A 13,456-nucleotide genomic window follows, 5' to 3' on the forward strand; every position below is an offset into this window, starting at 1 on the left:
AAGTTATCAGTGTTAATTAGATTGGAATTCTCTGAGTGTTTCTGTGGAGATGCGCCCCACCCAACTGTGGGTGATGACTCTAATTGGATAATTTCCATGGAGTGTTGGCCCGCCCATTGGGTTGGCCTTGATCAGTGGAGCCATATAAATGAGCTGACGGACAGAGGGAACTCAGTGCAGCTGTGAGTAACATTTTAAAGAGGAGCTACAGCCAAGAGGGACACTTTGAAGAAAGCACAGGAACTGCAGATGAGACACATTTTGAAGACAGCCATTGGAAGCAGACTCTTGCTCCGGAGAAGCTAAGAAAGGACAAATACCCCAAGTGCAACTAAGAGTGACATTTTTGAGGAACTGCAGCCTAGAGAGGAACGTCCTGGGAGAAAGCCATTTTGAAACCAGAACTTTGGAGCAGACGCCAGCCACATGCCTTCCCAGCTAACAGAGGTTTTCCGGACACCATTGGCCATCCTTCAGTGAAGGTACCCGATTGCTGATGCGTTACCTTGGACACTCTATGGCCTTAAGACTGTAGCTGTGTAACCAAATAACCCCCCATTTTATAAAAGCCAATCCATCTCTGGTGTTTTGCATTCTGGCAGCATTAGCAAACTAGAACAAACATTAAAAAAAAAAAAAAATCATCCCAGATACTTGTATTTCATCTTCAGAGACACTCATATGATAATTATTTGATTCATCAAGTCTCTCTTTTTAAAATAATATAATTTCATTGAATTTACGAAAAACTGTACAATTTTTATCAAGTACCACCTAACTGAATCCTTACTGCTAGCATTGCCTTTTACTTTCAAAGTTAAATTCATGGCCCAGAGAGTGCAATTTGTTTCAATTTTCTAAATCTGTTGGTTTTTAAGGGCAAAATTATTGTGAGTATACTGAGAAAATTGGTTCCATAGATAATGTAAGACATAGTTTCTAATCAAAGAAGTATTTTATAGTTTGGATTTTCATAGCAACATCTACTTGGTATAGTTATTCAAAACTATTCTTTTAGTCAAGAATCTGACAAGTAGAAGCTGATCAGTTTAACAATGCCTTGGAATGACTTACCTAGAATGAAATGCTAGCAGATACAATGAAGTAGCAAATTAAGATGAAATATCTTTTAAATGGTTTAGCAAAGAGATTGATTTAGATCATCTTTTGGGCTTACCAGAAAACAGGCTTTTTAAAATAATCAGTAAAAAAAAAAAAAAAAATGTTATTTTTAGAGACCTGTTGTCCTTACTTTTGTAGCCATACGGCTGATTTTGATGTGTGGAGTGGGTGGTGGGAGTCCAAAGAGCTGTTCCTCCTGGAGTATGAATGTAATAGATTTACAAGCCTGAGATTGATTTTCATGGCATGTGCAGTGTTCTAGATAGCTCATGGATGCATTTGAACTTTCCTACTAACCTTATTTTTAACAGAATCATGTGTGATGGAAATAACATAAAATCAAGGGGAAAAAACTGGGAAAGGAGATGCATTCTAGAGAAAAAGGAGTGATAGATTAAGTAATGCTCTATTTTGTGTGTTCTGTGATACAGGAAGTAATTTATGAAGGCATAACTGATCTTTCTGCTTCCTCAGGTGACCTATATGCAGTTATTATTTGCTTGATTTGAAATACCAACTCTCTAGAGGTCTGGGATGACATACCTGACAAAACTTGTTCTAACCAAGAGGGATTCTAACCAGAAGGCTAGCTTCTAAGATAAAAGTGAGAAGGAATTCAAATTAGTAAAGCAAATCTTGAAAATTCTTGACACTGGCTATCATAGATAAAGGGATACACTAATGTATTAAAGAATGTGAAGTATTCAGCTAAAAGAAATATGCAGTGTTTATGTATTGGCCAAGGTATTTTATAAATGTAATAAAATGTAGAAAAGTTTGTGGTGGACAGACACTAGGGTGACACAGAGTGATTGCTGTCTTCTGGAGTCCATGACTGTGTGTAATCTCTTCCCCTCGAGTGTAGTCAGTACCTGTGACTTGCTTCTAACCAAAAGAATTGTGGCAAAAGTGATGACATGTCATTCCATTGATTAAATATCTTAGATAAGACTGTCTTAGCAGACTGGAGAGAGAAACTCCCCAGCCAGCCTTGAAGAACTAAGTTGCTCTAATGTGAAATGCCTCTAGAGAAGGCCATGTGGCATGAAACTGTAAGGAGCCACTAGGGGATGAGACATCATACTCCACCAAAAGGAGTTGATTTCTATCAACAACCATGTGATCTTGGAAAAGGATCTCAGGTCTCAGATGAGACCAGAGCCCTGGTCAGCATGTTGATTACAATCTGTGAGACCTGGAATAGAAAACCCATGTGAGCCATGCTTGAACTCCTGACCCACAGAAAGTGTGAAATAGATGTGTGAAGTTTTAAGATAATAAGTTCATGGTAATTTGTCATACAGCAATAGCAAACAAATTTATTACAGAGCAAATAGCAAACAGCCAGAAAAAAATTTTTCATTAGTCAAGTATTTGCTGAGAAAAGTGATCCCTAACTTGAGTCTAAATAACAATTATTATATAACTAGAAGTCTGCAAGGTGTATTTCAAACACAACACAGACTTTTCCATTAAATATATTGGTATATGCCATTTTACATGTTTGGAATAATATAGCTGTTCCTCCCCTGTACCTGGTAAAAGGGATTTTGGAATAATGGAAATGGTCCTAGCATTCAGTCTAAAGAAGTGATGCATCTATGCCTCAGAAATAAAGGAAAATACCTGAGATATTATGTTCTCCCATCAGTTCATTGATCATTTAAAATTGTCTGCTGCTTACCCCCATGTGATGATTTCTATTTTCTGATGTCCAGACAAAAATCAACATGTCTTCCTGACTTGCTAAGAGATTAAAATGTATCACCTGTATAATCCAGATGATAGTTAAAGATCTTTCAGGCTTCTTTTTCTCTGTCTCTTTCACACACACACACACACACACACACACACACAGTCCCATCATTGATTTTCAAAAGACCTCTATTTATATCCAGCATTGAGTTATTTTGAAGGTCTTTCTTAAAGATACTTAGACTAGTAGGGAGAGGTTACACACACAGACACACACACACAAGCTCACATTTATGTTATCATATGAACTTTGGGGCCATCCTGCTGCCTCCTGGAATCATGATCTCTCTCCCTTCTCAGCAGATGCCAAAATTTTTTGACTCTTCCTGCTTCCTAGATTTCCCTAATATATTTTGGGTTCTCTATTTTTTTTGCCATTAGTTTATAGAGAAATTTAGTAACCATATTTTAACCCTTGAGCATCTGTTCCAGATGTCTCACTTTGCTCCAGGTGGATTAACAAGGCATTTTTTCTAAAAAGATATAATGCTCTCTTCAGAAGAATTTGTTTGGATTGATGGATGAATTAATATCTGTGGACCATTTAGAATATCCACCCTTATTTCACAGAAACCGTCAAACTACCTGAACCAAGAAATTACTTTGGAACCCAAATCAATAATGTCAGACCCCTATTTTTCTTATCAGTCATGTTCCAGCCTCTGATTTCCAGTTTTTGAATATAATTTGGGGAGCAGTTGCCAGACTAGAGATGAATGGACTGCAGAAGAAAAGTTATGCTCTGAAGTACACTGACAGTATAAAATGTATGCAGTGGATGCTTTACCACTGCTAGATGTGGACTTCTGCTTTTGGGTTAAAGTCTTTAATTTCTTTTCAAAGTAATGGTTGCAAGGTTAGGACTTTACCATAACTCTTAATTAAATGTTGAGTTACCTAGAAGTTCAGTTTGAAGATTTTAGACTTCCTTCAGAAGGAACAGGAGTTAAGATAGAGAGGTGTTCAAAAATTGAGCAGTAAAATAAGAAAAAGAAATTTTAAAACAAGAAATATTTTAAAAAATAGAGAGTAGATGTCTTCTATTCAAAGAAGAAATGAACAAGAGATGTTTCTAGGCCAAATGACCAAGCATATGGCATTTCCTCAGCAAGATAGCCCAAATTTGAATTCCAACTCTGATACTTACTTGCTCTAGGACCTTGGTCAAGTTTTTCAACTTCCCTGAGCTTTACTTTCCTCATATTTAAAATGAGTAAAATAATGGTACCTGTATCATGGTGTTGCTTCAGGATTAAATGAATGTTTCTAATAGTGTGTAAAACATAATAAGAATTAATAATTATTTTGTAATGATAAAGAGTGTTCTAGCTTGCTAATGCTGCCGTTATACAAAATACTAGAAATGGATTGCCTTTATAAAGGGGGTTTATTTGTTTACAAATTTACAGTCTGAAGGCCATGAAAATGTCCAAATTAAGGCATTAACACAAGTATACCTTCACCAAAGGAAGGCCAATGGCATCCAGAAAACCTCTGTTAGCTGGGAAGGCACGTGGCTGGCATCGGCTTGCTCCCAGGTTGCATTTCAAAATGGCGTTCTCCAAAATGTCAGTGTCAGTTTTCAATGGCTCTCTTCAAAATGTGTCTCTCACCTGCAGCAGTGAGCTCCTTCTGTCTGAGCTTTTATAGGGCTCTGGTGATTTAATTAAGACCCATGCTGAATGGGCAGGGCCATGCCTCCATGGAAATAATCTAATCAAAGGTATTATGGACAGTTGGATGAGTCTCATCTCCATGGAAACAACCTAATCCAAAGATTCCAACCTAATTCAACACTAATACATCTGACCCCACAAGATTTCATTAAGAACATGGCATTTTGGGGCACATAATACATCCAAACTAGCACAAAGAGTGAAGTTTGTGAAAGTTTATGAAGTTTAAAGAGTAAAGTTTATGAAAACATAATACTAAAACTGAGAGAATGATAAAATGGCTTATACAGGAAGGCTCATCAAGAAAAAGGATAACAATTAAAGGACAAAATAATCCCCTTATCTCTGGGTAGAATGCTATATATTTGAAGAATTTCATAGTAATGGCATTTTTATTCTTCCCTCTATCAATTTTTGGAGCATGGGATATGTTTCTATGAAAAGGGGGTGGTAAAATAGTGGCAATTTCATTAAAATATTATAAGCCAATAGAAAATAAAATTGGATGGGATGTTATTTTCAGTCTTACACTCTAAGCATAAAGAAATATGGCAAGGGTCGGGGGCACAACATTTAAAGTTGCAATTGTGCAATTGATGCCGTTATTTCTAGATGGAGTACTGCATTGGGAGGTCCTTTTTATTGTGCAATCACATTTTAATTATCCCTAGAAGAACATATAGAAACTTCAAAAGTTTCAAATTGACTGTTTTTGGTCACTAAATGGCTTCCTTGAGTTGCCTACCAGTGTTTGCTTAATGAAAGGTAAAATAGGTTGAGTTATGTAGTTTAAGAACATTTACCAAGTCAAAGAAAGAGAGGCATGAGAAAATTGTGAAGACAGAGTTAGACTGGCATCAAAGAACTGGTGATTTAATAGTGGTATGGATGTTAGGTACTATTATAAAAGAGAAGAAAAAGAAAGAACATTCTGGGTTGTATGGTCTTGACAATCTTCACCAAATACAGAGGAATTTTGGATTACTATAAAATAGACCTGCACAACTTTATTCTGTTCTAGGCAGAAAATGCTTCATAGAGATCCTTCTAAGGACTAATCCTTGCCAGGTCATGATATCCCAGAGCCCCAAAGTGAAAGCAATGTGTATACTCAGGTTGGCAGGGAGTAAGAAAGGAGAAAGATTTGAAAAGTGAAATCGTTTATGAAATACAGTTCTGGTGCTCTACCATTTCACATTCTTCACTCTCAAGGCTTTCTATTACCTTAAATATTAAAGAAATGTTTTAAGTTCATAATCAAAGTTCCTTTTTCTTCAAAGTGGCTGTCTTATCTGAGAATGAAGAAAATAGTGGAATGTCAGCAATCTGGATTTCTTATTACCAAAATCCACACTTAGGTTTAACTCTCTTTCCAAGCAGCTTTGCTTTTTGAAACTATGTAAGTTTCTAGTTGGTGGACTGATACAGGAAGATATTGTTTTAAGCAATGGAATATTGTTTTCCATTCTGTTATTCACTATTTCAGCAAATATTTATCAAATGCATCCTATGTTCCAGATTTTCCTACCAACACTGCCATCTTTCTTTTTTACCATATTCTTCAAACTCAGCAAAAACACAAAAAGCAAGACTAAACAAATTAGGCTCTTATTTTTGAAAAATTGCCAGCACTGCATTTCCTACTACTGTGAGAAAATGAAGTGTTGTATACTATAGCATGCAATAAAGTGAATTGAAATGGATCCTATACCTTGTTTATTAGTTAAACCTGATTTGTTTTGTTTTGTTTTGTTTTTTCTGTTTGAGAGATGACAGTAGACAGGGTCTAATTTATTCATATACCATATAAACCTACTTAATCAAAGGAATAACCTCCTTTGCCAAAATTCTTGACTCCTACCTAATCTTCTTTCCCAGAAATATTTTAATTCAGTCAACAATTACAAATTGCAACTCAGGATACATCCCAGGCTTTGTTTTTGCTCTTTAAGTAGTGATAAGAAAGCAGGAAGGAGAGACTATTAGCCCATAGACTATTTAGAGATTTTCTCTTTTGTCACAGCCCAAGTGGGCCTTTGCTGCTAAGAGGCCAAAGATGTCTGGCATGTTCAGAGGCATGAAGTTTTTATTCAGGGCTTACTTACAAGGGAAAAAATGGGAGTCTGGTACATTGCCCAGAATTCAGGAGCTTCTCTGGATGGATTCAGGAGCTGCTCTAAATGGCGGCCAGTTCAGAGTACAATGTGGAAATAGTCTGCACTTTGGGAGGGCTGAATAAGCTGGTTATAAGGGCTCAACATTCCAATGGTATGACTGCATATGGTGGGGAGCAGGGTCCTGCAACATAGGGAGGGGTTGGTTGTAATCAACAGGGAGGAGGGGAAGATTATAGAGATAACAGTATCTCAGGGAGTCTCAGGGAGGAGTTAGTTTTGGGTATAGATTACATTTAGCACCTAATGTTACAAGGAGAATAGGTCAAACCTTAACTGACCTAGGTCATGCAAGCTGCTGTGTGCAATCTTCAAAGCCCTTGGTGAATGAATGCCCTGTGCCCAGGGTTCCCACATCTTTGTTATGTATATCCTCCACACCTGAACTGTAATCCAGTTGCCTTGATCTCTGATGATTGTATAGCCCTTATCTTGTGCCCTTGTGATTGCAGAAGCCTTGTGACTGACCCTCACTTGTACCCATCTTATCTGTTTTTTTCTATTTTAGAGTCTTATGATCACTAAAAATATCCTCTAATGTTTATTAATGAAGGAACTTGAGTCAGCCCAGAGCTAACCCACCCCAATTCCAAAGTTATCTTGATAAACAAAGATGGATCTAACCAAAATGGGCCCACCTGAGATGCATAGGTTCTTAGTCTTTAACCTATTAGTGACCTATACTTCATTATAGTACTAAAACTCACACCCATCATCATATTAAGGCCACCATTTTCTTACATATTGAAGAAGGGGCACTTCCCAAATATGGGTTTGTTGCTCAGTGTGGATAATACAAGTCACATCGAACCTAGCTGAAGAGGAAAAGATGATTTAATTATTTATGCCGTTAGAAGGCAGGGGAAACTTTCCCAAGTCTGCCTCCCCAAAGTGTTTCTCCAGTTGGGTTTTATACCCAGGTTCAGAAGTCAACATGCAACAAGAGTGATAGACAAAAGGCCCATCTATCTGGGAGGTTTGGGGCAGTTTCCCAGTGATTCTTTAATTGGCTGAACCTATTAGAGACAGAGAGAGTCAATTATTTTAGTTCACATGTAACAGGTTTGGAGAACTTCAGTAATTTGTTATCTCCTGTTTTCTAGTTGACACCTGGGAAAGGTGCAACCTTTACATTTACATATGTTTGCAGACCTTACATTTACAAATTGCTCCTTTGTGAGAATAGGAGCTTCCATTGTATCCTGTTTCCAGCTTTGAAGGTTACATTTTACAATTTCTTGCTTGTTTATAGTCTTTGGTTATATTTTAAAAGTTACTGTTACAATATGTTCTGTTCTGTGACAAAGCATAAGATCAATCTTCCTGCTCAGTAATTAGATCATCTCTAACATCATCATCTGGAGCCACTGAGCTCACTATCCTAAAACCTGCCTATCTTTTGATACAATACAACTTTCAGAGTTACTGCAATTCAGGGAGACATTTTTAGGCCAATAGGCCTTCTGATTTCTTGCTTCAATCCTAGCAGTAAAGTCTCTCTTTGAAACCCGGTGTCTCAGGGATTGGTCATTTGAGTGCATCAGGAAGGGAACCCATTGATTTTGACTGGTATCAATTTGATAGATACAAAATTATAAATGAATCTAATCTTTACTGTAAAATATGCAAAAAAATCATTTCATTTGAAAATAATTTTAGTAAATTAAAAAATTTATTGAAAAGACATGTAAAACTTTTATCTTCACATTAAGTGATCAAAAATAAATTCAAGTATACTTCAAAAACTGTATTTCAAGGATTGAATATTTATTTAATTATGATTAAAGTAGTTGTATTCACTAACAGGAAGTTTAAAAAAAATCCATAAAATGAAAGGTCAGTATAAAACCTTACATGAAATTTAAACTATTTGCTTTGAAACAGTAGCATCAAAATATTTTATACATTAACAGCCATTCATTAACACTAAGGAATCTTGATTTAGCCAAAATCTTGGTACTCATATAAAATTTTAAATTATCCTTATTATTGTAATTTATAGATAAAGTATAATTCTACATAGATTTATTTGTAGATGATTATAAAATATCCTAGATTTGAAAGCCTGTTGTTAACTGAAGTGCTGTAATTCACATACTTGGGAAGGAAGAGGAAAAAGGAAATACCAAAATGTCAGAGTCATTCTGTTTTAAAATGTGAACAGCAAAAAGATAAAATTTCGAAGTTTTCTGCAAATGCTGTGCTTATTGCTAGTTTTATTTTAATATTAGGCATCTGAATGATTCATATCGTAATTCAACACTTGCCACTAAGTCCATTTTCTATGAATGACTCTCATTCAGATGAGAGAGGAATGAAAGCAATTGTGATTACAATAACCTTAATGTCATATCCTTTTTTTTTTTTTTTCCTTCTTTTTTGGTACTTGTGCCGGTTTGAGTGTATTGTGTCCCCCGAATGCCATTATCTTTGTGGTCTTGTGTGGGGCAAACGTTTTTGGTTCCGGTTGGATTTGCTTGGAGTGTGGCCCACCCAGCTGTGGGAGATAATTTTGATGAGATGTTCCCATGGAGGCGTGGCCCCACCCATTCGGTGTGGGCCTTGATCGGTGGAGCTATATAAATGAGCTGACTCAAAGAGGAAAAGGAGTGCAGCTGGGAGTGATGTTTTGAAGAGGAGCAAGCTTGCTAGAGAGGAACGTCCTGGGAGAAAGAAGTTTTGAGGCTGGAGCTTTGGAGCAGACGCCAGCTGCCTTCCTAGCTAGCAGGTTTTCCGGACGCCATTGGCCATCCTCCGGTGAAGGTACCCGATTGCTGAGGTGTTACCTTGGACGCTTTGTGGCCTTAAGACTGTAACTGTGTAGTGAAATAAACCCCCGTTTTATAAAAGCCTATCCATCTCTGGTGTTTTGCGTTCACCAGCATTAGCAAACTAGAACAGTACTATTAGTATTTACAACTTTTTGTTGCTATTCCCTTGATACTTAAGGATCTTTTGATGTTGACCATTTACCCTCACATGCTGACCATCAACTCCCACTTATCTCTTTGTTGCTATTAAACAGTACAAAACAAAAAGCTGTGTGGATTTTAACTGAATTTACATTCTGGATATGTCATTTTCATTTCTATTAATGGATTCATTTCTTTCTTGAAGCTCCCCTTCACATTTCATTTGACATCTGCTTTCAAGGTTGCCTCTTACATTTTAAGATACAGAAATCTTAGCAAATACTGTCATTAATACAATTCACATAATTGCAAAATTAGGGATAGATTTTTGGCACATCTCTAAGATGATGTTTCCTGCAAAATGGAATATATGACTGATAGTTCATGATAATTTTTCTTAAATAAAATACAAGGATACTGTTCTTATTTGAATGAGTGATTGCACTGAGGGAGAATACACCCACTGCTAAAGCTAGATAAGGGGATTCTAATCCTTCTATCACAAATAAAGCATGAGGTATTTGTGTCAGGGTTTGTACTGGGTCTACACTTTTTACTCTGTTGTAGAATAGACACGACACAGCACTCCTTGAGGGGGTTTGTTGTAGTTGTTGGCAAAACCCCTCTCTCATCTACCACTAATCGTTAAGTGAACAAAAGCATCTCAGAATCTTACAATATTCCAATATCAAAACTCTATTCCCACTTTTTAGCAGGAGGCTGGAGCAAAAATGGATAATATATGATTATTTTTGGCACTCAGTTTGAAAAGTAAGAGTGGCATGTAAAAAACAAAGAAAGAAACAAGTATTCTCTCTCTTTTGGTAATCTAAACTTTTTGTTTCTTTTTGATCAAGAGAGCCAAAGTAAATTCTAGTCCAGAAAGCAGATGCATACAGAATCTTGGTAATCCCTAAAAGAAGCCCAAATAGAGTTGAACCTTGATAGATACGCAAACAACCCATTTAGGATGCAGAATAAATTCACTTATGCATTCATTCAACAAGTATTTATTGAATGCCTTACATATGTCCTATGCTGTATTAGGCATGAACAATAAAAATGAATTAAAGTTTCCCTAATGATAGGGAGTTTAAACTTTAGAGCAAACTGACACATCAACAGATAATTCTAAAATAATGTGGTACATACAATAATAGAAAAATGCATTTGATAACACGGGAACACTGTAGAGAGGCATCTAACAGTTTGATTGTTGTGGGGGAGAAGCAGTGAGGGCATCCTGTAAGAACTGACAACTGAGAAGAGCTTTCAAAATTAATTCATTTGTTCACTTGTTTTTCCAGAAAACATTTATTGAGAAATTACTATGTGCCAAGCACTGGTCCTGGCAATACAGCAATGAACTAAACAGTCAAAGTACTACTCCTTAAACAGTTTACATTCTAGTGGATAAGAAATTAATGAAGCAAATGGCAGGGGTAAATGTTAAAAGGAATCACAAGGTGATTTAAGCTGGCACATTGAGAAATTAAGCTAGTGTGGGGAGGGGCACATTGAGAAATTAAGCTAGTGATCCATCTTTTTAACAAGCTCCAAAAATGATTCTAAGACAAAATATGAGAATCACTGACTCAGGAGACTAGAACTATATATAACATGTTATATGGTATTCTCCCAAAATATAATCATATTTTACAATTGCAGAATTGCTGAACAATGACTTAGGGCCCTTATGCAGAGAATGAGAGATGAGAGAGCCTTGTAGCACCCAGATTTTAGAAAGCCATATGAGAAATTATTTTTTATGGCACCACATTATTATGTAACAATTATATAGAAAAAAGAAATAATGTAAAATTGTAGAAGCTGATCACTAGAGTAGATTAAAATGTGTTCTAATGTGAATGCACTTCCTTTCCAAAAAGCTTTGAAGTGTTTGGGTAAAGGATCACATCATCTAATCTCTTTTCTGAATCAGCTCAATGATAGTATGTTTAAAACAGTTCAGGCAGTACAGCATCTTTTCTAGAAACCAGAAATGTTTTATTGCCAGGGAATGACATTAAAACTTGTTTAAAGCCTATACATTTAAGGCAATATAGAAGACATTCTTCTAAAATGCTGCTGTTAGAGAGCAACCATGACTAAGGAACTTGTCAAAAATGAGTTTGAATTTGCCCAAGTGCTTTTTAAGTGCAAATAGTCTAAGAATGAAGTGTCTAGTTCAGAACAGTACTTTAGATAGTAGGCACTCAGTAAAGGTTGAACTACAGGAATCCACAGTAAAATGGTTCTTGAAAATAGAATGCATTGACTTCACTCCCACCAAGATCTACTTCTTGAAGTTTAGAGGTACATTGGCACTAGGTATAGAGATAAATCAAGAGATACATTGTTAGGTTCAATGATTACAAAAATAAAAGTCATATATATTAAAACAAAACAAAAAAAGAAAAAACAATGCAAACACAATAAACTAGAGATTGAATAACTGACTTCTCTTCCAGGTAGTGGTTCTTAAATTTTCCTTTCTCATGGAACATGACCTGGAATTTGACCCTTTTCTGGTGATATTAGTCTTCAGGATATACTTTAATAGGCATATTAGGTGTATGTGTGTGTGTGTCCTTACCACAGTCTTCACTCCCTAAGATATTTGGGAAACACTGTATGATGGTTTGAATATATTATGTCCCCCACAAATGCCATGTTCTTTAATGCAATCTCATGGGGGCAGACTTATTAGTCTTTCGATTAGAGTGGAACCTTTTGATTGAGTGTTTCCATGAAGATGTGACTCACCCAACTGTGGGTGATTCTTTTGATTCAATTATTTCCATGGAGGTGTGGATCCTGCCCATTTAGGATGGGTCTTGATCAGTTCACTGAAGTAGCTCAAGAGCTGACACAGATGCTGATGCTTGGAGATGCTTGGAGTTGAGAACTGAAGGATGTTTGGAGATGCTAAGCTAAGAAATGAAGCCCAGAGATCGCCCCAGAGAAGCTGAGAGGACCCTCAGACACTTAGAGAGAAATGCCCTGGGAGAAAGAAGCAAGGGCACACAGGAACTGAGAGACAGGAGCTGAAACACAACCTGGGACAAGCAGAGGCCAGCCATGTGACTTCCCAGTTGACAGAGATGTTCCAGATGCCATCACCCTTTTTTCAGCAAAGGTATCCTCTTGTTGATGCCTTAGTTTGGACATTTTTATGGCTGTAGAACTGTAAATTTGTAGCCAAATAAACCCTCTTTATAAAAGCCAATCCATTTCTGGTATTTTGCATAATGGCAGATTTGGATTTTCGTGGAAAAACATGGAGATCACAACTTTGATGGAATAAATATACAAATCTCCCAAACAATTGTGATTGGTAAAATAGAGATATAGAAGAAACTAGAACATGCATGGAAGTGAGGAAAATCCTCTCACTAGGCTGGTTTATTGCCCTTAAAAGCTCTCCCTTTGTCCATGGCTGAAAGAATACATACACCATAAAAAAAAAAAAAGGAAAAAAAAATAAAGAAATAAGATCTATGATGCATGGACTCCACGATTACCAATTACTTCCCATTTAAACTCTCTGATTCTCCTTTTCGAGCCAGTTTACATGGTTAGTGTGCTATTGGATCTTGCCTGGGGCTTCTCCCTTTCTGCCTAGGCCCTTTGGTTGGATGCAAAAGTGTTTTCCTATAAAACTCTGTCTCTAAATTTACCCTGGGTTCCACAGTCTGCAGTCTGATGGTCTGCTCCCCATGCCCCACCCTGCCCTGCTTAGCCAGGCTCCTGAAATTCTACATGCCTGGGAAGTGAATCTGTATATAGAGAGTCTGACTTGATTTACTAGTGGTAC

Source organism: Choloepus didactylus, chromosome 5, assembly GCF_015220235.1.
Source record: "Choloepus didactylus isolate mChoDid1 chromosome 5, mChoDid1.pri, whole genome shotgun sequence".
Classification (NCBI taxonomy): Eukaryota; Metazoa; Chordata; class Mammalia; order Pilosa; family Megalonychidae; genus Choloepus; species Choloepus didactylus.